Source organism: Pelmatolapia mariae, linkage group LG2, assembly GCF_036321145.2.
Source record: "Pelmatolapia mariae isolate MD_Pm_ZW linkage group LG2, Pm_UMD_F_2, whole genome shotgun sequence".
In the NCBI taxonomy this organism is placed as follows: Eukaryota; Metazoa; Chordata; class Actinopteri; order Cichliformes; family Cichlidae; genus Pelmatolapia; species Pelmatolapia mariae.
This window is the reverse complement of record NC_086228.1, coordinates 6,751,933-6,770,250: the sequence shown is the minus strand read 5'-3', so window position 1 is coordinate 6,770,250 and position 18,318 is coordinate 6,751,933. Positions and strand designations below refer to the sequence as shown.

Sequence of the window (18,318 nt, the reverse complement as noted above, 5' to 3'; positions counted from 1 at the left end):
AAGACAATTGTTGTTTATTTTGTGATGCATCAGATAGATAGACAGACAGATAGACAGTCACTGAACAACATGTTTAAAGCTAAAATAAAAATTTTACACGAATGTATCATAAAAATGAACTGGATATCATAAAAGTGCAAATAAAAGCAAAAACAAGTCTAACCAAACTTCCATTACTGTGATTAACTGGTTTAAGTCATATGAGGATAATGTGTTCAAGCAAACATAATGAGCTCTAAATTTGTGAATAGATTACTCTGTAAATGGAAGAATTCAACAATATTTTCTTACTCTTAAATTTTTGAATTAGACAGCATTAAGATTGATATCTAAAAGTGATAAGATGTCATAATCTGAACATGAGAAAATAAAATGAGTGAAAACATTACTCTAAATCTATGAAACAAATTCAAATGATTTAAAATATGCTCCGTTACACAGTTGTAATATACATATTTCATGCTACTGAAAAACAAGAAAAAAAAGAATAAAAACAATAACTCTACTTGTGGTGACCTTAAACATCAACAACATGAAAAGTCAGATGAGAATTTTTTTGCTCCATTATGATTTGAATGCAGTTACACTTTTCACTGTATTTTTAAATTAGAGTTACTGTTGAATTTTAGGTTGTTATTACACAAAGACAAAATACCTTTACCTGTCATTTCAACAAATTAAACACATGTAAGAAATTTTGCAAATATGAAACAGGATTATGTTATTTTGACCTCTTATCACCTTCTCATTCCTCATTTCACAGTCAAACACACAAACCACTTCCAGTATATCAGCTTAGACTCATCAGGGGTGATTCTCCAGTTAGCATACTTTGGACCAGCTCTTCTGTACTCTTTATAAAGAATGTATTCCTCTGAATCATGAGGTCTAAATCTGCCATCACTTGCAATATCTATTGTGCAGAAATTGATGTTGAATTCCATTTTACTGTCATAGTGTGATCCATTGATTCCACAAGGTCGATGAAAAGGGGCGCTGTGGTCATCAGGACTGTGATCTTCAATGGTGTTAGTACAAACAGCCGCACAGAATGGACATGTTACCCAGCAACACTTACACAGCTGATCAATGAGGATTTCATCAGGCTTCAGCTTGTATTTTTTCAGTTTATCCAATGAGAGGCTGCTCATCTGATCAATGATGGATGCAAATATTTCCTTTATCTCTTTCTTCAGAAACTCAAAATCAATTATGTCACTGAAATTTTGAGAAGAAATGATATCAAGAGTTAACTGATGTTTTAGCAAACTAGTAAATTCCTTCAGCCACATGTTTATGTCTCCTCTCTGAGTTTGGACTTTCTGTGTTGCTGTAGATAAAGCTTGACTCATCAGTGTGTTGACATCATCAGCATTTTTCTTGAGTATATTCACAGTTTCGTCTTTGTGATCTGTGAAGACATATTTCTCTACTTCTGCTTTTATAAAAGCTTCTGTTTGTCTCCTTGGATTTCTGATGTAGGTGATGAAATCATCAAAGTTTTCAAACTCAGCGAGTGACTTCAGCACATGTTTCTCCAAGTTCAGCCTGTTCCCATTGAATGCTGGGAAATTACACCTCATCTCTCCAGCCAGACCAATGGCAGTCTTGTTACAGACAGCCTCAAGAGTGGAAGCTTTCAGCTTTTCGCAGATCAGTTCTGCGAGCACAACAGCAGATGAGCTTCCTTTACAAAAGCTTCTAAAAACATTGTAATACTGTGTTTTCGTGCTTTCTAAATAAGTGACTATATCATTGTTTGATTTTAATGTTTTCAGGGAGTCTAGGATCCAACTCTCTGATTTTGAGAACACATACAGTATGAGATCGACTGTAAACTCCTTCTTCAAAGCACATTTCCCCTCCTTCTGAAAACTGTCAACTTCTTGTTTTACCTGTTTGGCTGTTTCTTGCAAATAATCTAGCTTGTAGCCTCTTATAGCTACAGGCTTGCTTTTGATCGCATCAAGTGACTCAGTTTCAGCTCTTTCAATAAGTGATATGATCTGTTGTTGGTTTTCATATGATAATGCATTTAATGGCCATTTAACTCCCAGAACTTTTGTTTGTTTTACATAATCCGAATAATCTCCCAAACGTGATAGTTTCTTGTATCTGCCATTTTTTTTGCGTTCATTTATGAGAGTCTCTTCAAAACTAAGTTCTTGAAGGATAATAAACTGATGTTCTTTCAGGTCGATATCTTCAACAGGTTTTATATCAGCTGTTAATTCAGTAACCAAGTCTCTCCAAACAGAGCTGAACTGTTTGTTAAGCTCTTCATCATCTTTGGCCTTATCCTTCAGCTGCTGAGCGAGCTCTTTGCTCTTCTGTAGCAGCTTGTCCTCAAACTATTTCTTCTTATCATCCAGCTTTTCACAAGTCTTCTTCTGTTGAATAATTTCATCCAGTTTTCTTTTCACTGTGCTCACCTGTTCATCATGAAACTCTTTGATTTTGGTTTCAAATCGGCCTCTCCACTGAGCCAACATTTCTTTCTCTTTGTCCTCCTCAAAGTATGTTGTCATTTCTTTTGCTATAGTTTCATATGTTTTGTCTGATTCCTTTTTAAGATAACTCAGCTCCACCTTGTCAAGATTTCCATTTTTAATTCTGTTATGAAGTTGGTTTTCAATGGTCAACATGTTGCTCCTCAGGGCCCAGGTCCAGTTTCCGTACTGGGCCTCCAGTTTTCTGTACGCTGCAATTTCAAGTGTGATTTTAAAACTGAAAACAAAGTTTTCATTGAGGAGGGCACTCCACAGGTCCTGAATTTTTCTTTTGAAATGTGAGAGAGTGATCCCAGCAGACTGTGAAGCTTTAGAGAGGATGGTGTTCTTCACTTCTTGGATGCTCTCACTGTATCCTGGATTAGGAGGAGCCATGGGTGGACTGCCCTCCCACAGCTGGGCACAGTATTTCACATCTTTTTGGACATCAAACTCAATGACATCACTGAAGCACTCTGCACTGCAAAACTCCTCTTCAGCTGCTAGTTTGGCCATCTGGTCCAGTTTTTCCTGCAGGCGTCTCTTTCCATCCATGTTTTTCTCTGCTGCTGCAACATCTGTAACATTCTGGTGAACAAACACACAACTGGGAGAAAGTTTAACTTTCTTCATCCTCATGAAAGCCTGAACAACAATCTGCAGGATGTCCTGCATCTCAGATGGATTCTCTCCCATAATGTTGATCAGTGTCAGGTTTCCCAGACCAACAACAAATGTTGCCAGTTCGTTGTTATGGTGAAGAGTGATGTTACCTTCCAGCTCAAGAGCGCGCAGTCCTTCAGTGTCCACCACTAGAAGATAGTCAAACTTCAAGTCTTTCTTCATCTCCTCTGATACTTTGAGCAGCTGCATGAAGGCACCTTTGGTGCACCTGCCTGCACTCACTGCAAACTGCAATCCAAACATGGTGTTCAGCATTGTTGATTTTCCACTGCTTTGTATGCCCAAAACTGACAACACAAAAACTCTCTGGTCCCCCAGTTTCTTGATGACTTCCTCTAAAAGACTGGAGATCCATGTTAAAGGCACGTGACCTGCATCACCATCTATCAGCTCCATCGGGTGTCCTGATATCATCAGCTGTGCAGCCACCTCAGGGTATTTAGACCAGTCAGTGTGTCTGCTGTCTCTTTCTATTGCTCCATGAGCTTCATAGATCTGTCCCATTTCTCTGAAGATGTGCTCCAAACCAAAAGTTGCAGACTGCAGTTTTTTGGATATTTCTTCAAGCTCAGTTTGTTTTTTTATTAACAGATCTGATTTCATGTGTTTGTTCTTCAAAGCCAAGACCTCAGACCAGTTTTCATCATAGCTTTTGAGAATAACAGGAAGCTCATCTGTGGACAGGGCATCCATTAAGATTTGAATCAATTTCAGAAAATATTCTTTATCTTTTGGTGGCAATGATGACAGACTTTCAATGAACAACTGTATCAGTTTACTGCAGGAAACAGCACATTGTTTCTGGCGTATTTTCATCAGTTCTTGTTGCTTTTTACTTTTCTCCTTTTCAATGTCTCCTCTGAGATGATACAGTTCTTTGTGTATTTTGCTCCACCGATGCCACAGATGGCCTTGACATGGCAGAAATGTGTGGGAGACATCCATATTATCTGCTGTAAGCAGATCCATTATTTTCATAGCAGCAGATTTCCCTATTTGACAAAATGGGTCACTTTCATCCACTTTGATTTCCGAGAGCTCAGCCATGGTTTCAAGCTGGAAGGATGGGTTCAACCTGGAACCATCTAGAGAAAATAAAATGTCACTAATGATCTGTTTCAGTTCTTCAGATATATCTGACTGGCTTCTGTCTTTGAGACCCATTTTGTATTTTCCCTTTTTTGTCTTAACACCACCACAGCGGTCATCAACACAGAGACAAACGAGCGGTTTGTGAGATTTAAAAAGAGCTGATATAAATGATTGGCTTTCTTCATGTTCTTGCAGAGATGCAACAAGAAAAATATTGATGGATGATTTTTCAATCAGTATGTCACGCTGTTTTTCAATCAACAGAGCATCACCACGAAGATTACAAAAGGCAATGCAGTCATTGAAGGCATCATTGGGTTTCCCAGCAGGACAGTACCAGGCAATCTCTGCCACACCATCCATCAGATAGCGAGACTTGGTGCTTCCTGGACAGTTTCTGTGGAAGAAGGTGCTGTGACGGTCGTTGATCAAAGTGTTCATCAGCTGAGATTTAGACACTGACAGAGAGCCCAGGCGGAAAAATGACACCAAGTGTGTCCGAGCTTTGCAGACTGGGACACTCTTCATAATGTTTGAGCCATTTTTCATGTCAGTTACCTTCCAGGTCTTTGTTATTTGTCTGAAAGTCCACAGAGGATACTCGATCTCCATAGTGACTGGGTCAAGAACAAGCAATGGTAAGGCATACTGACACTGAGAGAGCTTTGTAATCATCATCTGTTTAAGGAAGCTGTCTGAGCAGTGAAATACTGCCATCTGAACGTCCATTGGATGCACATGAGTCTGTTCTGTGTGATCTGTGTCTAAAGTCGTGTTTAAAAAACATCCCAATCACTGTGATCTTTCCCAGTAATATTGACCTCTGGAGCAAGCTTTAGATGTGTCCCCAAAGACCCGTTTGCTTTTAGAGGAATATATCTGGCCCTGTAGTCTAACATCATCAGCCTGTGGAGAAAGGTTTGAGCTAGATCTTTCTCAGATGTCACATGGTGCCGTTTCACAGGTGGATGTATTTGAAGAAAATCTGCTGGTGACAACTTCTGTTGAAATTTGTTCCTCAGTTTTTCTTTGACATAGGTTCTTCTTTTTTATGTCTTCTGAAAACTCCCCAGACTGCAGTACACAAGCAAATAAAAACAAACTGTATGTTAAGAAATAATATGTGCATAGAATGCCTATAAGATCTTGTGACATAAATTTAGACTTTCCTACCTTCTCCATGTTTACACTCATGTCCTCAACTGAAGAACCTGCAAGATAAAAAAAAAATATCTGGAGTCATTCTGGAAACCCTGAGTCATTACTTTGAAATCTAGACATGAATCTGAGATGATTTTAATCATAATAACAGCAGAATTTTGGACAATGATGTAATACAAGATAAAAGCATCCTAAAAGCTGAAAACCAACTACACAAAAGTTTATTTTTATGTTGGAAAGCTGTGTGCGTGACAGGACAACAGAGGTCTTTCTTTGGTCTTTTCAGTTTACATTATAAACTATTCTCTGTGCAGAAATGTAGAAAATTGTCAAACAACTTGTCTGTTCACAAAAACAACCAAAACTATCCTCCTAATAAAGAAACACTCTTAGTTGTCACCATCAAAGTTAGGGCAGGCACAAAATAGTAAAACATTATCTTTTTTAACATTAAATAACAATTCTCCTATCTACTTATGTAATCTAAATCTAAAACGTTTTGCATGACTAAACATAGTCAATTAAAACAGCAAAACTCTCATAAAACAATAAGACCTCTATAATGTTGCAAAAAATAGAGCAGCTACCAGCTCAGTTGGATCATGACATTAATTTCATGCCTGTTTTGCCCAGAGACTTCCCTAAACTTCAGTCTACTCTGGTCTTGCATACTTATTTCATTTGCCCATTTAATGGAGGCTTCAGCTCGGGTTCAACATATCAAAGTTCTGAACCCAAATCAAAGGTGAAACAGAGGTTGTTGATTGTCTTGCTCCTATTTTTGTCAGGAAATGTGCAACCAAATCCTGGCCCTGAACTGCAATATTCCCAGACTCCTTCTGATTTTAAAATAATGTCTGGTGTCAAATATATTCATCTTAATGTGCGCAGCCTACTACCGAAGATGGACATGGTCAAAATTTGGGTTAAATCTACAGATGCAGATGTTGTTATAATTTCTGAAACGTGGTTAACTAAATCTATTACTAATGAAGACATTAACATATATGGGTACAATGTATATCGTACTGATAGGCCAAAAAAAGGAGGCGGTGTAGCTATTTATGTCAAATCAAGATTTAATGCCTCGATTGTTCTGTCCCAATCGATATGTAAACAAATGGAGTTTTTGGCTTTGAATGTAGATATTGCTAATACTCTTTCGATAACCATTGTTGGGTGTTACAGGCCCCCATCTGCTTCAAAAGAGGCATTATCTTCACTAAAGCACCTTTTGGCTAAATTAAATTACACTGAACTACTAATGGCTGGAGATTTGAACTGGGACTGGCTAAATGCAACTTCTGGTGAATTTAAAGAATTTTGCAATTCAATTAATCTTACCCAGCTAGTCTATCTTCCTACCAGGCCAAATCTTAAATGCCCTGAAAAGTCCACATTAATTGATTTGGTTTTAACAAATGTACCTCATAAATTCTCTTCGCTTGGTGTCTTCTGTAATGACCTAAGTGATCACTGTGTTGTTGCTGTTTGTAGAAATGCTAAAATTCCAAAATGTAAGCCGCGCATAGTGTGTAAAAGGAATCTTAAACAATTCACTGAACAGGCTTTTCATCATGATTTGTCAGTAGTTAATTGGGAAAAAATCGGACTATTACCAGATGTAGAGTTAGCCTGGACATATTTTAAGGAAAGCTTTATGGAAATTGTTAATAAACATGCCCCCTTACGGAAAGTTAGAATTAAAGGTCGAGAAAATCCCTGGTTTTCGCAGACACTCGCAGATAACATACACAAGCGTAATAGAGCATGGGACAAGGCGAGGCAAACAGATACTTCTACTGATTGGTCTGTTTTCAAACAGCTTAGAAATAAATGCACTTCTCTTATTAAAAAGGCCAAATCCGAATACTTTTTGTCTGTCACCACTGAGAATCTCAATGATCCACAGAAATTTTGGAAAGTAATCAAGTCCTTTTCTGCCAATAAAATGACTCAAACCTTTCCTAAATTTGTTGTAAAAGATTCAGTCTCAATTAATGATAAAACTGAAATTTTGAATTGCTTTAATGAGCACTTTTTATCAGTGGGTTCCTTGTTTGATTCTGCAGAAACTTTTTTAACAAATTCTTGCCCAGAATTCTCTATGTTTTCTGGAGACCGTTTTAACTTTGTACCTTTTAGTGTTTATGAAGTGCATAAAGCTTTAAAGGCTTTGGATCACAGAAAACCTCCTGGTCCAGACTTGATGGAACCTTATTTTTTGAAGCTGGCAGCGGATTATATTGCAGAACCACTTTCAATTCTATTTAATTTTTCAATTAAAACCAAAGAAATTCCATCGGTTTGGAAATCAGCTTTTGTCCTGCCTTTATTGAAAGGAGGTGATCCATCGGTGTTGACTAATTATAGGCCAATATCAAATTTGTGTGTTTTATCCAAAATCATGGAATCTCTAGTTTGTGACCAGTTGAAGGAGTTTTTGTACTCTAATGATATTGTCTCTAAATTTCAGTCAGGCTTCAGGAAAAAACACAGTACTAACACTGCCACTATGAAAGTGATAAATGATATTATTATGGCACTTGATAAGAAATTGTACTGTGCGTCACTCTTTATTGACCTCTCAAAAGCTTTTGACACTGTTGATCATGCTGTCCTAAAAAACAGACTGCTCAGCCTTGGATTGTCAGAACATGCAATAGCGTGGTTCTCAAATTATCTGAATAATAGAACCCAGTGCATTAAACTTGAAGGTCTTTGTTCTAAATTTGTTGCTGTCCACAAGGGGGTGCCACAGGGCTCAGTTTTGGGTCCCCTTCTGTTTCTTTTATATATCAATGACTTGGGTCAAAATGTCTCAGACACAAATTTGCATTTTTATGCTGACGATACAGTTATTTACTGCTACGGATCATCTCTTACTCAGGCCATTGAAACCTTACAGAAAGCCTTTGTTGCTTTCCAGCATTCACTTATCCAGCTAAAATTAGTTCTCAATGCTGACAAGACTAAGCTAATGTTGTTTTCTAAGTCAAAGAAGGTCCCAGAGCCTATTCCAGTGGTGTCCACCCTTGAAGGAAATGTCATAGAGATAGTTCATGAATATAAATACCTTGGTGTCTGGATAGATGACTCCTTTACCTTTAAACCACATATAGAAAGACTTGTAAAGAAACTGAGGCTGAAACTTCGTTTTTTTTTCCGTAATAAACAGTGTTTTTCTTTTGCAGTAAAAAAACGTCTTGTCACTGCAACCTTTTTATCTGTGTTAGATTATGGTGACATTCTGTATATGAACGCTTCTTCCTCATGTCTTCTAATGTTGGACACGATGTATCATGCTTCCTTGAGGTTTATCACCAATTGTAGATATCTGACCCATCATTGTGACTTGTACTTAAGAGTAAATTGGCCTTCTTTGGCCATTAGAAGACAGGGGCATTGGTACACTTTTATTTACAAAGCTATGCTTGGATTGTTGCCTCCTTATATTTGTACTTTGGTCACAAGGACAAATAGTGGTTCTTACTCCTTGCGTTCAAATGATCAGTTGCTGCTGTCTGTTCCCCTTGTCCGCACAGAGTTGGGTAAGAAAGCCTTTGTCCACTCTGCGCCTTTTTCGTGGAACCTGTTACAGAAAGACTGGAAACTGACTGAATTGTTGTCTTTAAATGTTTTTAAAACTAAACTCAAAGGCCTACAGACTGCCTCAATAATGTGTAATTGTTTTGTGTAATTTTTAATCTTGTTTGTTTGTATGTGTTTGGAAATGTGCTGCCTCTTGGCCAGGACTCCCTTGAAAAAGAGGTTTTTAATCTCAATGGGACATTCCTGGTTAAATAAAGGTTAAATAAAAAAAAAGAAAAAAAAAAAGACCTGAAACAGCCAGAAAATCATCTTCAATACTGGGTAAATTAAAAGCTAAGTTGTTTGGGGAAAACCTGCAATAATTTGTATTTATAATTAGAGCAATAAAGTAGAGTTCAAAAACTGCAGTTTTATTATTTGGAGTAGTTTTTTTCTCTTTTTTAATGAAATCCAAGTGTTCACTTTTTTGTCACAACTAAAACAAATAAATTGGAATTACATTTATTTTATAAATACTAGATAATAGTCTCACAGGCTAGGTAGCAGACTTATGTAATTTCACTCAAAACATATTGAAATAGTTTACTTTTTTCTGAAATTTGTCTGGCTATCGTCTCTTTAGATACAGAATATCCTCACAATTTTAAGTAATTTAAAACACATTCTAAATTGGCCGTAGGTGAGCTGTGAGCTGATCTGTCCAGAGATAGGACTAGGTTTATTTAACTGCTTTTTCTTTGCTCTGCTTAATGATGAAATTGTATTTGAATTAACAACACTCTACTGTTCTGATAAGAAGTAACTGGATTTTTAACATGGGATTTTTCATATACATTGAAACTGTCGTTAAAAGGGTTCCTTATTCCTTCCGCTGCAATACAGAAGACAACCTGCCTCCATCGCATGCTATCTCTAGCATCCTCCTCCTTAACTACATCCATGATTCTTCTCTGTGATCTTCCACTTTTACTCCTGCCTGGCCATCTTTAACATCCTTTGTCCAGTATATCCACCAAATACTATTCTATAATCACCCCTTTAAAAACCATCTTAGACTCTGCCCCCTGTCTTTTTGTCAGTGTGACCTGCTCTAAACCTTTATTCATATGATGCTCTCCTAATCTTACTGACTACTCAAACAACTTCATACATGAAGCCCTGAGCATAAATCAGCATGTGGACTGAAGAAACCAGGGACTGTACCTGACAAACAGCCTGTCACAGTCTCCCTTAGGCTTCTGCTGTTTTCAAACAACAGCTCAGTTTTCAAACTTGGCAACAAAAGGTTGTATGCAGCTGTTTTCTCATAACAGACTAGTTTGCAGCTGACAAAGTGCTGTAGTGCTTCCAGATCCCAGTTGGTGACCACTTTAATAACAAAATACACCATTGGCTCTAAAACCATTTCTGACATGTGTTCTACTTCGGAGGCCATGAAAACAAAAAACAAAACAAGAAACCCATAAAAACGTTCATGCTCTACATCCCACTACTTTTATCTCTTAAGAAGGATTAAGAAAGGATTCAAGTTAAATTTTGTTGAGCATCGATAAACTCTTACCTCACTGCCGTTAAGAAGGCAAATTCATTCACCTTATTTTTTTTGTTTTTGTACTTTCTTCCTCCTCAATCTACACCCCACATGCATGACCTCCACAGCACAGCAACTGATTAACTGACTGAGGACCAATGTTCCCTCTAATTTTTCATGTGTCTGAGCGAACACACAAACTCCCTGAGCGATCCCTTGGACCACTGTGAGCGACATCAGACGTGTGCACTGTGGTCACACCGGCATCTAATCCATCCAAGTTACATGGTTTATTAAAATAATCAAATTACAGCATTTACATTTATGTTAGACTACTTTTAATTAACTGCTTTAGCCCACTTACAATGAAAAAAAAAAAAAAATCTAGTCATTGACCTGTGTAGTATGTTAACACTATTGGAAATAAAAATAACTTGAAATCCAATTTCGAAAACACAACTTTCTTTTTTTTTTATTTTTTTTTTATAAAGCTCTGACTTGTATTATGAGTATGAGTCTGTGGTCTGGGAGAGAGTCCTGTAACTCTCTGTCTGCAAAATACAGTATATAATGACCAATGCTGGGCAATTAATTATATAGTTACTTCTTCAAAAAAGTAACTCAGTTTGGCAAACAACAAAGTTTTTTGCAGCTATTTTTTTAAATGCAGCCAAGGCATTTTTAAATAAACATTTCAAACTATTTACAGAACAATCAGCTGTTCTGCATCAAGTCTGATGCCACACAAATTATTTGTGCCACTCCAAAAAATAATTTCTGTCCACTATGAGATAAAGGAGAACAACAGCATGTTACCTGCAGGCCTGACAACAGGAGATGTATCACTCCTGTAACACCTGTAACATTCAGCAGTCGCCTCATTGTTCTGACACACACAACAAAACTACTGACTACACACTAACTACACAACATTTGCGCTAAACGTCTCAAATCTCTCACATCTCAAAACACCGCCGTCACTCCTAAAACTTCCCCCCGTTTCTTAACAACTAGATGCCACGTTGCCATATCATTTTTTGATTGGTCGACATGGTACTTTTTTCCACCAATAGGAAAGGGTGGGGTTTTTTTGTTTTGTGTTTCCTCACAGGCGGAGAGTGCTTTCGAGCCTTTTTTCTTATAAAACGCCGTTTTTACCGTTTCTTCCGGCAGTAAATATAAACAACGATAGTATTCAGGAAGAAAACCAAACGTTGCATATTTTTTTTATCATAACTCTGGTTTTACGTGGCCAACAAACACAATTTAAAAACTGGTATAAAGTCCACACTTTTTCCGTCAATTGTTCCGTCTGTCCTGCTCACATATCCAATGGTTGTACAAGTTGTCATTAACGTGGCTTCACTCCACATCAGCCACGCCGCTTTGCCAGCTCAAACACCGGTGTCGGCACATAAGGACGCTGTCATAGCCTGTCAACGACGTTGATTGGCTGCGTATATACGCATTATTGGCTGAACTATGGGATAAGGTGGCATCGTTCTAATCCCATATGGGAGCAGCCAGTCACTCACTGACTAACACTGCAAAACAGAATTGTTAAAGTATTAATTTTAATTTCAATTCAGGTTAGATTTTTTTTGTGCGCAACGCAGATTTTCTGTGCACAGAGACCGTGCCAGCAGTGCGCAATTGCGCACGTGCGCAGCTTAGAGGGAACATTGCTGAGGACCACTACATTGTGCCAAATTGTAGCCACACAAAACCTCAGTACACACAACACACTTTCATCCATCCATTTTATTCCACTTATCCACTTCAGGGTGACGTGAAGGGTCCAGGTTGCCAGTCCAGTACAGAGCTAACACAGACACAAGCAGCCATTCATGCTCACTTCTAAAACCAGTGTCCTATTGAGAGTCACCAATTAACCTAAAAACTTTAGAATCCACTTATTTTAAAATTATGCTTCAATTAAACAAGTTGAAAACTGTCATTGGTGCATGCTGAAACAAGAATATGGATATCTGCTAATAAAGAAGTCAATGATATAATACTATGTTTTAGGATCAACGTAATTTCCGAATGCTACATTTAAATATGTTGAAAATAAAAACAGAGCTACAAGATACAATGAACACAAATGTGGTGTATTTTGCTATGATATGATTACAATTTAAACTGTTTATTAGGGGTGCAACGATACACAAAATTTACGGTTCGGTTTGATACTTTGGTGTCACGGTTCGATATTTTTTTGATACAAAAAAATGTTCATGCTTTTTTAATTTGTCATTTATTAAAATTATAAATATATATTTTAACTCAAAAGTACAGTTTTTAAATTTAATGTTGCTGAAACAAAGTAATAAAAAAATAAATCTATCTGATCGAGAAATCACTCATCTTTGGAAAAGAGGGTTTCTTACAGAGAAATGGCTCTTTCCAAAATAAAAGCTATACTATAGCTTCTTCTGGGGTATATTCTCAGCAGCATATTAAACATATCAGGTCCCCATAAGGAGAATCATGTGCTAACGGCTGTCTAAATGACTCGGGTAAAGTTTGTAGCATGCGTGCTTGTTGTTTTTGTCTGCTTCCACTTGTCTTTGCACTAGGATGATGTCGGAGTAAATGTGCAGTCATATTCGTTGTGTTCCCACTAGTGCTGTCAGCGTTAATCTCGTTGAAATGACGTTAACGCCACGACACGGCAAATCTCCGTTAACGAGTTACCGCGGATCGCCCCGTGCGTGGGGCTGGACGGCGTCAACACGTTAACTGCACTAACGCACTATTTCCCACCAATGTAACTGAGCATTGCGTGGCACATCCCACATACTGTTTTACTTTTGTCCATGACGCGCTTACCTTCAGGGTCATATTTCACATGAAGACCAAAATAGTTCCAAACGCCAGATCTAAATGAGGGTGGGGGAGGTTCAATTTGCCATGTTGCAACGACTTTAACTTCTGTCTCGCTAGCTTGCCCTGCGCTCAGTGGATCTGCGCTCGACAGTGCAGCCTAGGCGGATAAGTCGAACGCAGATCCACTGAGCTCTCAACACAGACAGCATCGTCAGAGGAAAAGTTGATAAAATACATTAAAAATTTTGTATTGTTCGATACATATGCGTACCGAACCGAAAGCACTGTATCGAACGGTTCAATATCGATACGAGTATTGTTGCACCCCTACTGTTTATGTATAAGTGACGTTATTAGTAGTGATTCTTCTATTCCATGCCGCCAAGTACTTGCTCATAATGGATCGTCTGATTGTTGGGTACCATATATATTGTACCCAATATATATGGTACAATATAAAATTCAACTGAATTAGTATTATTATTCATTTATTAAAAGAAACAAAAAAAACAACAACCGTTGAACAAGTTTAAAGTAATCACAGAAGTAGGCAGGAAGCTATTTCAAATAATATGCCTACAAAATGTTGCATTAACCAAGTTAAAATTGGTTGCAACTGATGACGTGTGTATTTTCAGTACTTTGAGCAAAACCTTAATCATTTTCAGTCATTAATACTTATGCACGCTTAAAGCTTTCTTTACACATTTACAAATAATCACAAGTACACAAACACACGGAAAGGGACAGAGCGGGAGTGAGATCTAAATAGACCCACACAACTCTCAGCACAGATCGAAACAGACAGACAATTGACACATGCGCAAATAATTTTGTGGACCACACATGCCTACTGATCAATAGTGATGGAAATGAAGCCTCACTGCTTTATATAATAATTTATAAAAAACTTTCAACTCAGCAGTAAAGTACGAAGGGTACTTTTTTTTTTTTTTAAAGAGCTTTCGTTTAATCTTTAAAAAGTTTTCCTGCGCTCTAAACGAGATCTCGGTATTTGACTTACCCTTGCCCAACCCGTTAAAGACTAACGGCATCAAAAACCACCGCACACAAGACCGACACAAACTCGGGGGAAGCTGTCCCTCATAGCAGCTGACCCACTGATTCGTCTCTGTGTCCGTTGTTTGAGTCTTGATTATTCTCTGCTACAAACACGGACAGCTAGAGATCCGACCGAGTAGTCAAACCGGGGTCTTAAACTCACGGTCTGGGGGCCACTTCCGGCCCACATCACCCCTATTTGCAGCCCGTATATTGACGTGAAGAAATATAATGCACTTTGGCCCTTGAAGTTACTTTTCTTTGTTAGGGAGGATTTTTTATTGTTCAGTGCAATGTTAAAATAAGTTCTTTAACCCTTTAAAGCCGGTCGGAGCGGACACGCTCTATTTTGCGTAACTATTTTTAAATCCCGGAGGAGTTGTACTTACATCTTATGCCATCAGCTTCAAGTCAAGTCAAGTCAAGTCAAGTTGGCTTTATTGTCACTTCAACCATATACAGGTAGTACACAGTGAAACGAAACAACGTTCCTCCAGGACCAAGGTGCTACATGCAACATAAATTTACAACATAAATTAACAGAAAACACTAAACTAGCTAACTAAGAGGCCAAGTTAGCTGGCTAGCAGAGACAAGACAGACTGACCTAACATAAATTACAACATAAATTAACAAAAAAAACAAAAAACAAAACTATCTAACTATTCTAAGGAAGACTTTTTTTTTTTTTTTGTTAGCAGACAGCAGACAAAGTGTACGTGCAAATGTGCAAACAAGAGCAACAAGTGACAGTGTGACAACAACGTAACATAATAACAAGGTTTTGTGGTGATGAGTTGAGGCAGTGGAGGAACAGTAAACATAGTGGAGGAACCGTAAACATTCCTTAGTGTAGCAGCAATAATTAGGAGGTAAAGAAGTTAGTGCAAAAAAGTCCAGTAATAATATTTTGCAAAAGAGCAACACCAGTTTTATCAATGTTTTGAGGTAGTTGAGTTAAGCTGAGTGATAATGTGTGTGTGTGTGTGCACGCGCGCGCATATGTGTGTGTGTTTATCAGACCAGTCCCTTTTTGTTGAGGAGACGGATGGCTTGTGGAAAAAAGCTGTTGCACAGTCTGGATGTGTGTGCCCGAATGCTTCGGTACCTTTTTCCAGATGGCAGGAGTGTGAAGAGTGTGTGTGAGGGGTGTGTCCGATCAGCCACAATGCTGGTGGCTTTGCGAATACAGCGTGTGGTGTAGATGTCCTCAATAGAGGGGAGAGAGACCCCGATGATCTTCTCTGCTGTTCCCACTATCCGCTGTAGGGTCTTGCGGTCTGATGTGGCACAGTTCCCAAACCAGACAGTGATGCAGCCGCTCAGGATGCTCTCGATAGTTCCTCTATAGAAGGTGGTCAGGATCGGTGGTGGAAGCTGGGCCTTTCTCAGTCCTCTCAAAAAGAAGAGACGCTGTTGGGCTTTCTTGTGCAGGGAGCTGGTGTTGAGGGACCAGCCGAGGTCCTTCTCCAGGTGGACGCCCAGGAATTTGGTGCTGTCGACGATCTCCACAGAGGAGCCATTGATGCTCAGCGGTGAATGGTTGCCTCGTGTCCTCCTAAAGTCAACAACCATCTCTTTTGTCTTGTCAACATTCAGAGACAGGTTGTTGTCTTTACACCAGTCCGTTAGCCTCTGCACTTCCTCTCTGTACGCTGACTCGTCGTTCTTGCTAATGAGACCCACCACGGTCGTGTCATCAGCGAACTTAATGATGTGATTTGAACTGTGTGTTGCTACACAGTCATGAGTCAGCAGTGTGAACAGCAGAGGACTGAGCACACAGCCTTGTGGGACCCCAGTGCTCAGTGTGGTGGTGCTGGAGGTGCAGTTCCCGATCCGTACTGACTGAGGCCTACCGGTCAGAAAGTCCAGGATCCAGTTGCAGAGGGAGGTGTTCAGGCCCAACAGGCTCAGCTTTCCGATCAGTTGTTGGGGGATGATCGTGTTGAATGCTGAGCTGAAATCTATGTATAGCATTCGAACGTGTGTGTCCTTCTTGTCCAAGTGTGTGAGGGCAAGGTGGAGTGCAGTGGAGATGGCATTGTCCGTTGAGCGGTTATGGCGGTACGCAAATTGCAGTGGGTCCAGTGAGGGGGCAGCAGGGTCTTGATGTGTTTCATGACGAGCCGCTCGAAGCACTTCATGATGGTGGGTGTAAGTGCAACAGGACGGTAGTCGTTGAGACCGGACACAGAAGACTTCTTGGGCACGGGGACGATGGTGGTGGCCTTGAAGCATGTGGGAACGACGGCACTGCTCAGAGAGATGTTGAAGATGTCGGTGAGAACATCTGCCAGCTGTTCAGCACATTCTCTGAGCACTCTGCCTGGGATGTTGTCAGGTCCAGCAGCTTTACGTGGGTTGACGCCGATGTCCTTGAAGTGGTTGTGGATTCTCTGGGCATGTGCGCGCTTCGCCTCTCTGATGGCCCGAGAAAGTTCGGCCCTAGCTCTTCTAAGCGCCACCTTATCTCCCGCTTTGAAGGCAGAGTCTCGGGTCCTCAGAAGTGCACGCACTTCCGCAGTAATCCACGGTTTCTGGTTGGGTCGTGAGATGATGGTCTTGGAGACAGTGACGTCACCGGTGCACTTGTTGATGTAGCTGGACACTGATGACGTGTACTCCTCCAAGTCAGTGAAGTCACCGTGAGTTGCAGCCTCCCTAAACATGTTCCAGTCAGTGCTCTCGAAACAGTCCTGAAGAGCAGAGATGGCTCCTGCTGGCCAGGTTTTCACCTGCTTCAGAACCGGTTTTGATCGCCTGACGAGTGGTCTGTATGCTGGAATTAGCATAACAGAGATGTGGTCTGAGTAGCCGAGGTGTGGGCGGGGCTCTGCCCGATATGCGCCGGGGATGTTTGTGTAAACAAGATCCAGCGTGTTTTCCCCTCTCGTTGCAAAGTCCACATAATGATGGAATCTAGGAAGCACTGACTTGAGATTTGCATGGTTGAAATCTCCAGCAACAATAAACAGTCCCTCCGGGTGTGTATTTTGCAGATCACTGATCTTTGTATACAGTTCCCATAGTGCTTCCTCAGCATTAGCGCCAGGTGGAATGTACACTCCGATAATGAAAACAGTGGTGAATTCCCGTGGTAAATAAAAAGGTCTGCATCTAACAGTCACAAACTCCACCAGCGATGAGCAATAACTAGAAACTAGCACAGAGTTCTTGCACCATTTCGTGTTGATGTAAACACACAAGCCGCCACCGCGAGTCTTACCGCACAGGGCTGCATTTCTGTCGGCGCGAAACGAGGCCAACCCGTTTAGCTGAATAGAGGGGTCCGGTACTCTGTCGCTGAGCCATGTCTCCGTGAAAACAAAGACACAGCAGTCTCTAACCTCACGCTGTGTAGCCTGCTGGAGTCGGATGTAATCCAGTTCATTATCCAGGGAGCAGACGTTGGATAAGATGATGGACGGGAGAGCCGGCCGGCTAGGGTTTGTTTTTAGCCTAGCACGGACTCCCGCCCGCTTGCCGCGCTTCCGCTTCCTCGCGCACCGCTTCCGATGTCCCCTCCTCCGGCCGCCGGCACCAGGCAACGCCGAGGCTTCGAGGCCTGGTTCGCGGAGCAAGCCGAGTTCACGTAGCGTTTCCCGCAGCCCATCTTGGATGTTGTTAACCGGGTTATTTAGGTTGAAAAGTGTCTGTCTGTTGTATGTACGGACACCAGTTGCGACGATATTCATACATAGAGTAAAATAGACACGTTACACACAAAACGTAAACAATGTAGCACCATTTTGGCTCCGGAGCGGCCGCTGCGTGCTACTGCCGCGCCGCCGCGCAGCTTGCCCTAGGTCACAGTTTCCTTCCACATATAGCTTTGCAAAAACTGCATAAAAAGCACTTGCAGCAATAAAAACATAATATTCCAGAAACACGCTTTGCCGATCCGATCAGCTGTTC

At 40.2% G+C, this 18,318-nt stretch overlaps 1 pseudogene; it reads right to left on the bottom strand.

Annotated features, from left to right (window-relative positions):
- Nucleotides 1-752: 752 nt before the first annotated feature.
- LOC134638227 (interferon-induced very large GTPase 1-like) lies at nucleotides 753-18,098 on the bottom strand (annotated as a pseudogene).
- Nucleotides 18,099-18,318: the final 220 nt, after the last annotated feature.